This window comes from Dermacentor variabilis, chromosome 9 (genome assembly GCF_050947875.1).
Source record: "Dermacentor variabilis isolate Ectoservices chromosome 9, ASM5094787v1, whole genome shotgun sequence".
NCBI classification, from domain to species: domain Eukaryota; kingdom Metazoa; phylum Arthropoda; class Arachnida; order Ixodida; family Ixodidae; genus Dermacentor; species Dermacentor variabilis.
Window position 1 is genome coordinate 4,105,343 of NC_134576.1, and position 12,737 is coordinate 4,118,079.

A 12,737-nucleotide genomic window follows, 5' to 3' on the forward strand; every position below is an offset into this window, starting at 1 on the left:
GGCTTCTGTCAGCTTTAAGTATACCACGAGTGTACAAGATTATGACAACCTCACACACCACGGAACATATCTATAAGGATAGAAAAACAAAAGAAGATGCTGAAACTCTCTTTTTTAGTCTCAACTCACAGGCAGAAATTCTTTATTGGACAAGGCAAGAGAAGGCACATGCATTACCAACCCTAGCTCAGCTTATATGAAGTCATATATTCAAAACAGGGATGACAGCTATGTTTCTGAATAAAAATTAAAACATATTCTAACAATGAAATACACTTAAAATTCCATACACTTGACCAACAAAATAGATCCAGTTATCTGTCGGGTTGAGTTGAAGCAGAAAAAATGCCCAGACACTTTTAGAAGTGTCTGCCCAGACCTAATGCACACCAACTCCTTATGTTTTCGAGCAGGCAGGAAACTAACACACACACCCTAATAAAGAAAAATGCAGCATACCTCTGATCATGACAATCAGAAACAAACGAAACCACTAAAATGAGAACGGGAATTTATTTACACTCAAAGCCCGTCATCGGCACTTTGTCATCTTTACAGCACCTTATCGCTGTCTATGGACACCAAGTCCACCTCCGTACGGTCCACAGTGTGTTTGATATTCTGAATTTGTCAAACGACACTGCAACAATTGCAAATGGGACAGTGGCCCCCACATCTAGACTAGCTACTTGGCAACTTCATCCTACAACAAACAAAATTATTGGGGACCCTTGATGTGACCTTGTTACTACTAGCTTAGCAGGAAATCTCTCGAATCTGTTGTGGTTCTGAAAGGAAGGCTTGCAAACACAAGTAGAATCACCTGGCAGGGGCCGATTTCAGTATCGAAATAATGTTAGTTTTGGCCCATAGTCGCCAGCAGAGACCTTCGTTTAGGATCAAATTAACCAAAAAATCACGAGAAAGCTCAAACAAATAAAGTCTACTGTATCAGCACAAGCAGGCACAAATACAAAACAGACCAAACTGAATGCTCTTCTAGCATTGTGTACCAATACGGTAGAACCACATTTTGGGAAAAAAATATGTGAGAAAAACGTACTAACCTGTAAAACCTACGATCCAAAGGAAAAAAAGAAGTGTACTCGATATCTATATACAGTGAAGCATTGCAGCACGAGATATAGACGCACGCCAAGCTGGCGGGGCCCGCACAGCCCGGCACAGTTAATTTTGTGGCGTTGGCAGAGCTTGCATTTGCACTCCTCGAATTCAGCCCAAAATTCTGGCAAGAATGCTTTGACGCACTTGCTTGGAGAGCGACAGCCGCCCGCATTGATCTGGTGGAGCCTGAGCAACCCGACGTGCACTTTGTCGCTTTTCTATTTCGCAATGGCAACAGTTAGCTGAAATGAATAAGAGATGCTGGACAAGGCCAGAATGCGAAGCCGCCAGAGCGAAAGATCACTTTGTGCTGCCTGCAGCAGGGAACAGCGGTGTGTCTCGGTTATCGCCTTTTGAATGCGTGCAGTATGCTTCTAATGGCACTGCACCGCACATGTAGTCAACGAGCTTGATAACGAATAAAGACGCCTATCGCAATAGGGTTGGCCTTGACAGCTCTGGACGCAACATGCTACAACTCTCGAGAAAAGGTGTGCAAAAACAGAATAGTAGATCTCGAACTGAATATCGTATCGAATCAAGAAAAGAAAGCCAAATATTGAGTACGAGAAAAATTTTCACGAAATTTATTGCATAGAAATTTTGGGAAAGAAAGAACAGTGCTGCATATGTTCAGTAGTGTCCTAGCAGTGCATAAGAAGAATGTAGCATGCTATCAGTAACTTATGTACACAGAAATTAAGATATACAGCACAATCTACTTTCCGGAAACACCAAATAGTATGCCAGCACTGATTACAGCTCAGTTCTAGTATATGAAGGCCTACAAAATATTGTTATTTATCAATAGAATTTATGTTGCATATAATCAAGTGCTTATTTTCCTCTTCAACTAATGAATTAGCAATGTTCCATCGTACCAAATATCAATGAGGTTCTCTATTGTATGGTGGATCTGTGTTTTTCGTCATCTTTTACTTAACGCATAGAAAGCTTGCTTTCCAGTTTTTCTCCAAAGTACAGAAGGGGTATCTCAACTTTTATGACAAGTGGGTTCAATCTGCACGACAGACCACACAGCTACGGGACATGCGTAGAGAGCAAGTGCCGCTGCTTCATCTGCCACCTGCCCGAGAAGGTCCCGGCGACAAGTTCGTGTGACACTCGCTACATTCCTGGGGATGTTGTGCTGACGGATAGTAGGGGAGATGCGAGTCTTGAAATCGCAAAACACACACACACAAAAAATGCAAATTTAAAAAAAAATGCAATTTCGAAGTCTTCATTGTCAAAAGTATTACCCTGCAAAGGATTACTGCTCAATTCCTTCTCTAAGTATTAAAAAAATGGCAATCTGTAAGCGTCGGTAGGCCTGAATTGAACGTCAAGCTAGAAAATTTGCTCCAATTTCAAGCCGCCAAAGCTCTGGATGATGCAAGTCGATTACCACCATCTTGATCTCATTTGAAAGCTGGTTTCCCGTGCTTCATTTCGGCGCCTTAGAACATGACAAAGGCATCCTGGGAGCGACAGCATCGGCGGCATATTCCAGGGGTGCAATTCCGTAAGAGTGACGCTGATTGGGTGAAGCACGCACTTCTCCAAGGTGCAGCCCTCTAATTGGCCCCAGCACGCGCCTCCTCTTCTTGCCGAGCCGGTGCGGCCACCTGCTGACGGTGTGGTGCCTTCGCGTTGTCTGCGTGTGCTTGATGCCTCTCTTTGTTGTACAGTATTTCGAACCCCACAGCCTCTTTTTGCATCGTTCGTGTAAATATTTTCATTGTTAATTCACTCCCTTTCAGCTTGCATTTTCGTTCCTACATTTATTTGCCAGGCTGGCGTGCCATGCGTATATGCATGCATATTTTTGTGCTGTATATTTTGATGGTGTGGGACTCACATTTGAAAGCAAGCATGCGGAAAGCGGCCAGCAAAAGGAGACGTGCTTAGCACAAGATCACTACATCATCGAAAACAACTACGGCAGCTTCAGTGTCATCACAAGCCATAGTAGCACCTATCAAAGCGGCTTCGCCACGCTCATTCAGAATGTCCTATTCAGTGTTATAAAGTACCGTGGGCCGCCGGGGCTGCACCAAACTCATAGAGAATGTCAAGCTTGGTGTTGCTGCAAGCTATCGTATCACGGATTGACGCAGCTGTTCCAAGCTCCTTGAGAACTTCGGTGTTGCTGCAAGCCATGGCACTGCAGGTCGACGCAGCTGCTTCAAGCTGCTCGAGACACTCAACTTCGGCATCGCCGGTGGGCGCAGCTGGATCGAGCTTGCGTGCACATCGCATCAACACATGCCATTTTACACGGAGGCTGAGTGTACCTGGAGCGCAAAGAACGCACACACAACACAACGTCTTCCTTGACAAAAAAGCGTGCGACTTCGTGGAAGTTTGAGCTTTTAGGCATCAGCACGGTGAGTGACGACAACAATCGCGGCACGGAGTACATCACCGTGGACATGAAAGTTTTGCAGATGCTTTTTGCATCCGCAACGTGTAGCAAGTGCAGGATGGCTACTATTGAGCTTACAAAGTGCAATGGGAGACAGTACGGCATAGCAGTGAGGCTACTGCTACGTGCTCAAGTTGCAATTTCGCAGAGCAGCACGTTTCATCACCACGAGTCACCAGAGCATCAAACACCATGCTTTTTGAGGTCAACCTCAGGGCAATGAAGGGCATACAAAGCATTGGAAAGGGAATGACAGCCCCAGCGAACTTTCGTGCCACCCTGAACCTCTCCCACCAACGTCTTCACCACAAGACCTTCAGGGGACACATGAACACCCTGGTGCGAACTTGCCAGGCAGCAGCTACAGCCACAGAGGCAGCAAGCGTGGAAGTAGTCAAAATCCTCTACAAGGACTTCCTCAACCCTGTAGGAAACATGGACATCATTTTTAATGGCACCTGGAAAACCCGCGGCCACAATTCAAGCATAGCTGTGTAATACATTATTGAACAGGCCTGGTGCTGGACCACGTTGTCCTTTCTCGGTACTGCCATGGCTGCCAAGAAGACCCCGATGATGATAATGATGGCTGCGGTGACTGGGCTATGACCCACAAATGTCAAAAAAAAGCATTGTCTGCAATGCTGGACGGATGGAGACAGAAGCACCACCAATCCTGTTCAGGCAGTCCATGCAGAAGAATGGACTGCACTGCACAATGATTCCGTCTGATGGCGAGAGCAGCACTTTTTATGCCCTGACTCAAGACGGCATCTTCGGATACTTAAATATTGAAAAAAAAAAAGAAAAGACTGTCTGAACCATGTCCATAAGCGAATGGGGACAGCTTGTTGCACCTTGGTGGGGAAAAAGAAAGCCCAAGGAGAGTATTTTGGTGGGAAAGGGAGACTTACCCAGGATAAAATAAAAAAGATAAAACTATTATGGGTATGCTCTGAGGAGCCACAGGCATGACGCTCCTGCACTGAATAAGGCAGTGCAGGCCACACTGTTGCACATGACTTTAACGGACGAATCCCCCGATTCTGTCCCTGTCCTGAAGGTGACGACTCCTGGGACTCGTGGTGCCTCTTCAACCGTGCCCCTCCCTGGCCAACAAAGAGGAGCCACCACCATGTAAAAACCCTCTTCCAAGGTTTATTCGCAGTGCACTAAAGCCACTCTGCGAGGCTAAGTGACCAGGCCCTCTTACAGCACTGCAGTGATGGCATGAGACAAAATGCCATTGAGTGCCTGCACTCTGTGATCTGCACCCAAAGCTCCAAATACAGTCATGACTCATTGCTGTTGCTGAAGGGCTGTTGCTGAAGCAGTGTCCCGCTACAATCAGGGAACGACACAAACCAGCAAGGCTGTTGTAGTGCAGCTTGGCTATAGTCCTGGCAGCTCTCTCATTTGAAGGAGCCTTGAGAAGGACAAAGGCTCTACAGGTCTAACAAGGGTCACAAAGAGATTGAACAGATTAAGGGAATGGCCAAGAAGCACAAGCCTCACAGGACGCGAGACTACTGCCCAGGTCTTGTGTGAACTCGTGGGAGTGTTCGAAAACTTGTGACTTTCTTGATATGTTTTTTCGTCAAGTGCCTTTGCCTTAAAGGGACCCTGAAACGCTTTTGACGATTTTCTACAAACGTATTGAGTCGTTAGAGTAGGTCCTTCTGATCATTAATTGACACATCTAAGTGCTCCGCGTAAAGCGTGTAATTTATTATAAGGTTTTAAATATGCACATCGCTGCCGATCGCAGCACACTGCTCGGCGGAATTTTAAGCCGCCCCTACCCATATGACCGAAATCACCCATACGACGTCAGTGGGGCGAGCTATCCGATTGGCTGACAAGGGCGCGTGATCGATAATTTTTCCAGTTTTATGATAAACAAATGATCTTCGTAATAGTTGGAATGTTAGTTAATTTGTTTTTATGAAAAGAAAGTAACATAAAGAGGATGCACAAGAATAATTTTTCAGTACACTTAAGCACTTCCAGCACACAGCGTGTGTCGTCTGCTTGTGTTACAACGTACTCCATTTTGAAGAGAGCTCCGCGGTGAGAGTTGGTCTCAGTCTTTTCACAAGCACTATGATTCGACTTTGTTGCCTTGTGGACTGCAAATGTAGCGACTGGCAATATGTCAAGCTGCGACATCGTGTCCCTCTGCAAGGCAGCGTACGAGCGAACTGGCTGCTGCGCACCGGACTGCCGCTATCCAATCGGCACCAGGATTTGCGCGTTTGTGGCCGTCACTTTACACCGGAAGAATACTAACGCAATAGCGCTTCCCGAGTCCGGTATTAGGGAAAACGAAAGCGCAAGAGGACAGAGTCTGGCCGCTTGACTTTGCCGTAACGGGATGAGCCATGAGATCAGCAGAAGGACAAATGCGAATGGTCTGCATGGTGCAGCCACCTGGTGGCACAGAGCTCAACCATACACAGTTGCAGCAACGAAGTGTATTCTTCTTTGCTGCTGGTGTGTATTTTTCGCAGGAGTGTAATCATGAACACGGTTGTTTTTATAAATGTTTAAAATGTCTTACACTTGGTTAGAGCAATATTAGCGCTTTCTTTGGCTGGTAAAGCTCTGCACCAACAAGTGTATGGACCGTGCAGACCGATCAGGCCGCTCACGTACGTCTACGCTAAAGTTCCTTCATCAGCTTGAGTTTATGCCTACAGTCATTTGCCGAAATGACCAGCTTGCCTGTGGTTACCGGAATACAAGACACGTTCGGCGCTACGACAGAATGCTCGCAACGCACGCTGCTTCGATAGCTCTCGCTTGGGGTCGACGGCCAAGCGGCTAGCGGAGCGGTCTCGCGCGGGCGGGGGCTGGCTCCAAAACATAAAGTGGACGATGTGATGTCGCATCGTGACGCTGAACCAGTGAAGGCTGAGCTTAGACCCGCTCGCTCGGCGAACGAGTTGAGGAGGAAAAGCATGGCTAGGGAGGAGGGTAACTTCTAATCGCTGGTAGCTCCATAAATACGTAACGCTTCACTTAAATTGTGGTGCGAATGTTCTACTTAAGCTGTACCCTACGCGTCTACAAAATTTGCCCGAACTATTTCAGGGGCCCTTTAAGAAAGGATTGATAAAGTTTTCATGAATCGATTTCAGTAAATTTGGTGTTCTTGTGCTCAGCTTCACCTGGGCACCATGCTAGAGCCTAAAGGTTTTCCATATGTTTAATAGACAAAAGAGGTAGAGGCAGTAAAACTTTAAATGCAATTTTCTCAACTTTCTTTTTTTTTTTTGCCAAGTGCTTTTGCCTTCAGGAAGTTTTGATAATGTTTGCATCAACTGATTTCAGTGAACTAGATATATTTTTTAGTAATATATCAGCTACATCCTAAAGCTTTCAGTTTTTTCTTAAATGTGATAGATTATTAATTAGATCAAATGTAGGCTAATTATTGCCATATTGTTTTTTCTTCCCAACTTTGGTATTTATTTCTGATAATCAGAATTAATTTATTGGTATTTGCTTTGCTTTTAGGATGTGCAGTGGGCCTTTGGAAATGTCTGCATATTTTTAAAAACACTTTATTTTAATGAGAAATTACTACAAAGGGCCTTAAGAAATGACCTAATTAGGACTACTGCATTCTGTCATATCTTTTCTTTCAAATGAGATATTTGAAATCTAAATACATATTTGAAATCAGCATTCTACAACATATATCTGCACACAAAATTTAAGCAACATATGTTTAAAATTAAAAAAAAAAGTTTTCATGACCCTCACCCCCCTTAATGTGGCAGGAAGCATTAGTTTCTAGTGTGCAGATCTGCACATACCAGTTTTCATGAAAGGCAAAAAGCAGTTGTCAGCAATAGAAGTTGAAAGCACAAGAAAATTTGCCAATGTGCAAATTCATGCTGAGAGAGTTATCGGCTTCATAAGAAATAAGTTTCTCTATCTGAAATCAGTTGTACTGGGCAACTATGTGAAATGCAGACATAGTTGTGCCATTGGACGAAATAGTGACTGTGTGCTTTGCTCTGTCAAATATGTATTGCTGCAACACAGAGGGTGACCAGTGCTGAGCTTGGGTCCCCTCTTGCAGACGTTAATGAGGGTGTTATAGCCTATTATGGTGGCTTTGGTGTTGCAAAGCTAACTCCAAGGGTGCAGGATCAAATACCAGCCACATTTCGATGGAAGCCAAATGTAAAAATAACAGTGTACCATGCTTTGTGGTGAGCTCTAAAGAAGCCCAGTTGATCTCCCACTAAAGCGTGCCTTATAGCCATCGTAATTTTGACACCTAAAACTCCAAATTTTATTTAATGAAGGTGCTAACTTCTGATAGCTTAAGTTGCATGTTTTTCATTCTGTCTCCTATTTGTGATAATGAGTTACAGCAAACGAAAACTCATTATCACAAACTAAAATACGAAAACTTTGTAGAAACTCTAGATGAGTTTAACAGGAACTCGCACATATTCATTTTAGAAAGCATTCACAAGAGTGTGGTTGCCAGAAGTAAAAGTTAAACAACAAGAAAGCTCACCAATCTGTGGATTCATGCTACAAACATGCAGCCTAATTAGTGTTGAGAATGTGGCAAAATACACAATGTGGTTTCTTATTCCAATAACATGTTTTCATTATTTTATTTCAAGAAATGGCACAGTGATTTTCACTCCCTTGAGTGTTTCACTCCCTTGGTGTCAATACGATCTAGACCGGGTGAGGTAGGTTTCACTACAGGAATCAGGAGATGATCACGAAGCCGGGTATCATGAGGTTAAAAATGAAACGAAATACATTTACATTATTTGTACAAGGTAGTGGCTTCACCAGAGTCCCGAGTGGTCCTGGTTAACTTGGGAGCCAGGATGGCCTTAAGTAATCTCCCAAGTATACCTTATTTTGTTGCAGCGCAAGCTGAACGACAAGGACAACAAAAAGGCATATCTGACACACAGCGCTAACTTTCAACAATAGATTTATTTCCAGTTCTCGTTGCTATAGATACAACCTCAAAACATATGTAAAATCTCGGAGCAGCATCAATGTTGTCTTTTCAGTGACTAATAAATTGGCGAGCCTGTGTAGAAACACAAGGCCAGAGAGAATCACACGTACTGCGCGCGAAAAGGAACATAAAAACAAATTCATTAATTGCATCATGGGTGTGGTATACTGCATTCCTCTTGGGTGTGGGTGATCCTGCATTGGTCAAACAGGTAGATGCATAAATGACAAGCTACGAAAACACAATAACGAAGTAAACAACGTGGCTGCCGACGGCTTTCTTGCCATACATTGCAAACGAAGATTTAAAGAAACAGTCATCATGAGTAGAAGGAGGAGCGAGATAACACGCTTGGTAACACAAGCTACACACATATTAACACTTGGTGATGCATGCGTCAGTGAGCCTTCCATTCCATTATCCACAAAAGAGCTCATTATCTTTGTTCACGTTGAACGTGTACATGTCTATCAATCTGTGTGGCAAAAAAGTGCTTGCATGTGATTCCCTGGTTTTTGTTCATGTTTACCGAGGTTTTACATGTGTTGTATGACGTTTGGGCGTGTATATATATAGCGACAAGAACTGGAAATAAATCTACTGTTGAAAGTTAGTGCTGTGTGTCTCAGATGTGCCTTTCTGTTGTCATTCAGCTTGCGCTACAACAAAATAAGATATGCCGTACCAACAAGCCCCTATAGCTATCCTCCGCCAATTGCTCTCCACTAAAAGTGTTGTTTACCTCTTGTGGTTTGATCGTTGTTAAAGTCAGCTGTGTGCAAGCCCATGGAAGTGCCCGAGTGTTCGCCTCAGGCTTTTGGTTCTGCTGGCGACCTGTCACGTCAATGGCCTCCTGGCCTTCATGGCTTGCTTGATTGCCCGGGTCTGCCCAGTGTGCAACAGGGGCCATAGGGGTGACATTTTCTTGAAGAGGAGGGCAATTAGCTCAACAAAGGCGGGTGAGCTGGAACGATGCTCGGACTTGCGACACTGAATTTCAGCCTAACCATAACAGTGTTTAATTCTCCTTGGCTTTTCTACAGTCTGGGAAATACCAGTGCTTGGCTTTTGGTGCTCATCTCAATGAAACACACGAGAAGTGAACACACTTATAGGAGCATGCACTGTTGTCACATGCAACAATCTTCCCAGTCTCTGGGCCCTTACAAAAGCAGTAAACTGCACTGTCTGGTTTGTTGTCTCTCTCAACTTCTCATTGCCTAGTGAAGTAACAGCTGAAGAGCTTGGGCAGCATGGCCTTTACAAAAAACTCTCATGCAACACCAAAAATTTCATTGCAAAATTTATCTTGTTGGAAGGCATGCTCTTTCTGTGGTAGAACTTTGGTGCCCACATAATGAAGTCACAAGACTCCACGTTGCAGACAGGCATCTGCGTCTGTATCAGATACTAGTAGTAGGCATGCTCTTTCTGCAATTTCAGCACACCATTTGTGAGACATCTTCATGGCAGTAACATCATGGGCATCCCAGAGGAGGTATGGGCATTTCAACACTACAACACCCTTGCCACAGTCCGAGACAAGGGCATCGGGTGTCCCCCCAACATGCCTAGAACAGAGGTGGAGCCTTTTACACTGAAAACCTTGGTGCCTTGCCAATTCTTTGGCTTCACAGGCCCTCAAAGCATCTGCCTCGTGTGTCAAGCCCCAGTGGTGGATGGATGGCAGCAGATTGCTTTTGAGTAATGACACACTTGGCTGGTCAGCATTAGTGTGACACATACTCCTCGCCAGTGCAAGTCCTGTAATGAAACCAGTCCATGCAGTTGGCCTTGTTAATGACTCCAAATTAACAGTGGCCTCACTAATGTTGTAAGTGGTCATGGACTTGCTGGCCTTTGTGCTAAGTGTCTCTAAGCTGCAAGCATCTCTTCATTGCAAAGCCTTCTTAGATGGGCCGGTAGTGTTTGTACGGGCTTATCGCTGTACTCTGGTAGCAGAGAAGAATACTGTTGAGCTGTTCTCAAGCGGGGTGATGAATTCTCTCTGCTCGCCTGGTGATGGTCTTGCAATTTCATCCCACTTGTTCTGCAGCACTGCCAATGAGTTGTTCACAATCCCCTACTCCATTTGCAGCTTCTTTCCATTCGGGTAGGTAAAATCAATGCCTTTGATCCGCTTGTACTAAACCTTTCCAACATAAGCAGGAAGCCAAACATTCTGCTTTTCTGTACAGCTTTTGTTTTCTGCATTTGGATGCCCATGCTGACAGCAAACAGGCAAGTGCCAAGGTGGGAACATGCTTTGCCTGTTCCTTCCATGGACATACAATGGGCTACAAGAACTGTTTTATTTTGTGGCACACATAAAGGGGTCAATCCCTCTTCCTCTGAGAGTAGTTCACCTGAAACATGGCAGAAAATGGTGTAAAATATTTGATTTAAGCAACTGCCCTGCAATACGGCCAAATGGTTCTAAATCACACTTGGTTTAATTTTATATCTTCATTTAAACAAACTCAATGTCAATCTGCCATGAAGGGTTTAAAAGTGAGCAGAGATGCTTTTGACGAACATGCTACAGAGGCTGCATAGAAATGTGCATGCATTCAAACATACCTACGGCGCGATGCGTACACGAGATATCTGAGTAAGTATGTGTGAGGTATGGTTGGAGGCGTCGTGAAAAGTAGGAAATGACCGTATAAAAATCTCGCTACACACTTCTGGTAGCTAAGCCCAATCACGAGCGAATTTTGCCTCAGCCAGGACCTTAGGGCCGTTGGCAGTTTGACAGTGCATGCCTGGGTAAGAAAGGAACTAGCTAGCAAAAAGCTCTTTTGCTTACCTCTTCGAGGAGGATGACTTTCTGGTTTTCCATTTACTTCACCCAGCCACTGGTGAAGTAGTTGTGCACCTCTAGTGCCTTGTAGCCTTTATTAACAAAACTGGTGCTGAACACTACATAATTCAATATGTCACCGTGTGAAACATCCGGAAACACAGAAATGTCAATCGTTGTCTGTTCCCTGCTGTAGCGCATACGAGTCGACACTGCTGCACAGACGCAACTTCTTGTATCGCACACACGCTGGTCCGACCAACTTTACAAAATATGCAGCATTCAACGCCTGCCTGCTGTGTGCATTTACATTGGCATGCCCGTACAGCCGGTTGACTGCAGCGGCCCGTGCGTCACCTATTGGAACTGCTCATATAGGTACTTTCCGCCCTAGGGGTTCCTAGGTCGTGCGAAACGTACCTAGCTCCGTTGAGCCAGTCGAGCCCCCAGAGAAACGTCGCAGACGTCGCCCGCGTGGCCCACGCAACGCCTAGCAGTTTCGAAATCAAAGGAAGCGATGCGTGATGGAACAGCTTGTATATGTGAAATCGAGGGTTCGACGGAAGCCCGTCTGGTCGGGATGAAGCATTGAAGAAATAAAACGAAGGACACCGACCAACATAGAAGTGCTAAAAAATGAAAAAAAAAAATTTAAAAGACGTTTCGGCTTCGCTACGGAAGCCTTGTTCACAATGGGATGACAATATAGACTGGGATCGCTCGAGAATTATCGGCCAAGAAAGAAACCAAAAATCGCGTCTGTATCTGGAATCACTGGAGATCCAAAAAACACGTCACACGCTTAATCGAAATGAGGGAACCCTCCCCCCGTCATACACGCGCTGCTTACGTCACATTCTAAAGCATACATAAGCTTCCATGAACCTTCCGTCATCCCATTGTGAACAAGGCTTCCGTAGCGAAGCCGAAACGTCTTTTAAATTTTTTTCATTTTTTAGCACTTCTATGTTGGTCGGTGTCCTTCGTTTTATTTCTTCAAAGCTTGTATATGTAAATAGAGTTGTGTGCGCGCCTTGTTTGTGATTGCGAAAACAGGACGATGAACGAAGCGATAAAAGGTAGAACACGTTTCTGCAAATCGACCTGTGTGTGTGACGAATTTTTCGTGCCTAGCATTGTTTGGGATCAAATGAAGCAATACAAGTGGAACAACGTGTTCGTGTCATTCGACTTGTGCGTGTCATGCGTTTTTGAGCCCGAACAGCATGACGACAGCCCCGTTGAAGACCATCGTTTTCTACTGCGGCTGTGCGACTCTATTGTTTCGTTCTACACGGGTGCTGAATGGACGTTAACTAGAGGAATGCGTGATTGTGACGAGAACAGCGACAGTGTGCACAGCCGTCGTCATACGT

At 44.8% G+C, this 12,737-nt stretch overlaps 1 protein-coding gene across 7 annotated transcripts in view; it reads right to left on the minus strand.

Moving 5' to 3' along the window:
* p38b (p38b MAP kinase) overlaps positions 1-12,737 on the minus strand; it is a 516,218-nt gene that overhangs the window by 204,752 nt on the left and 298,729 nt on the right. The gene's annotated exons all lie outside the window — the stretch shown is intronic.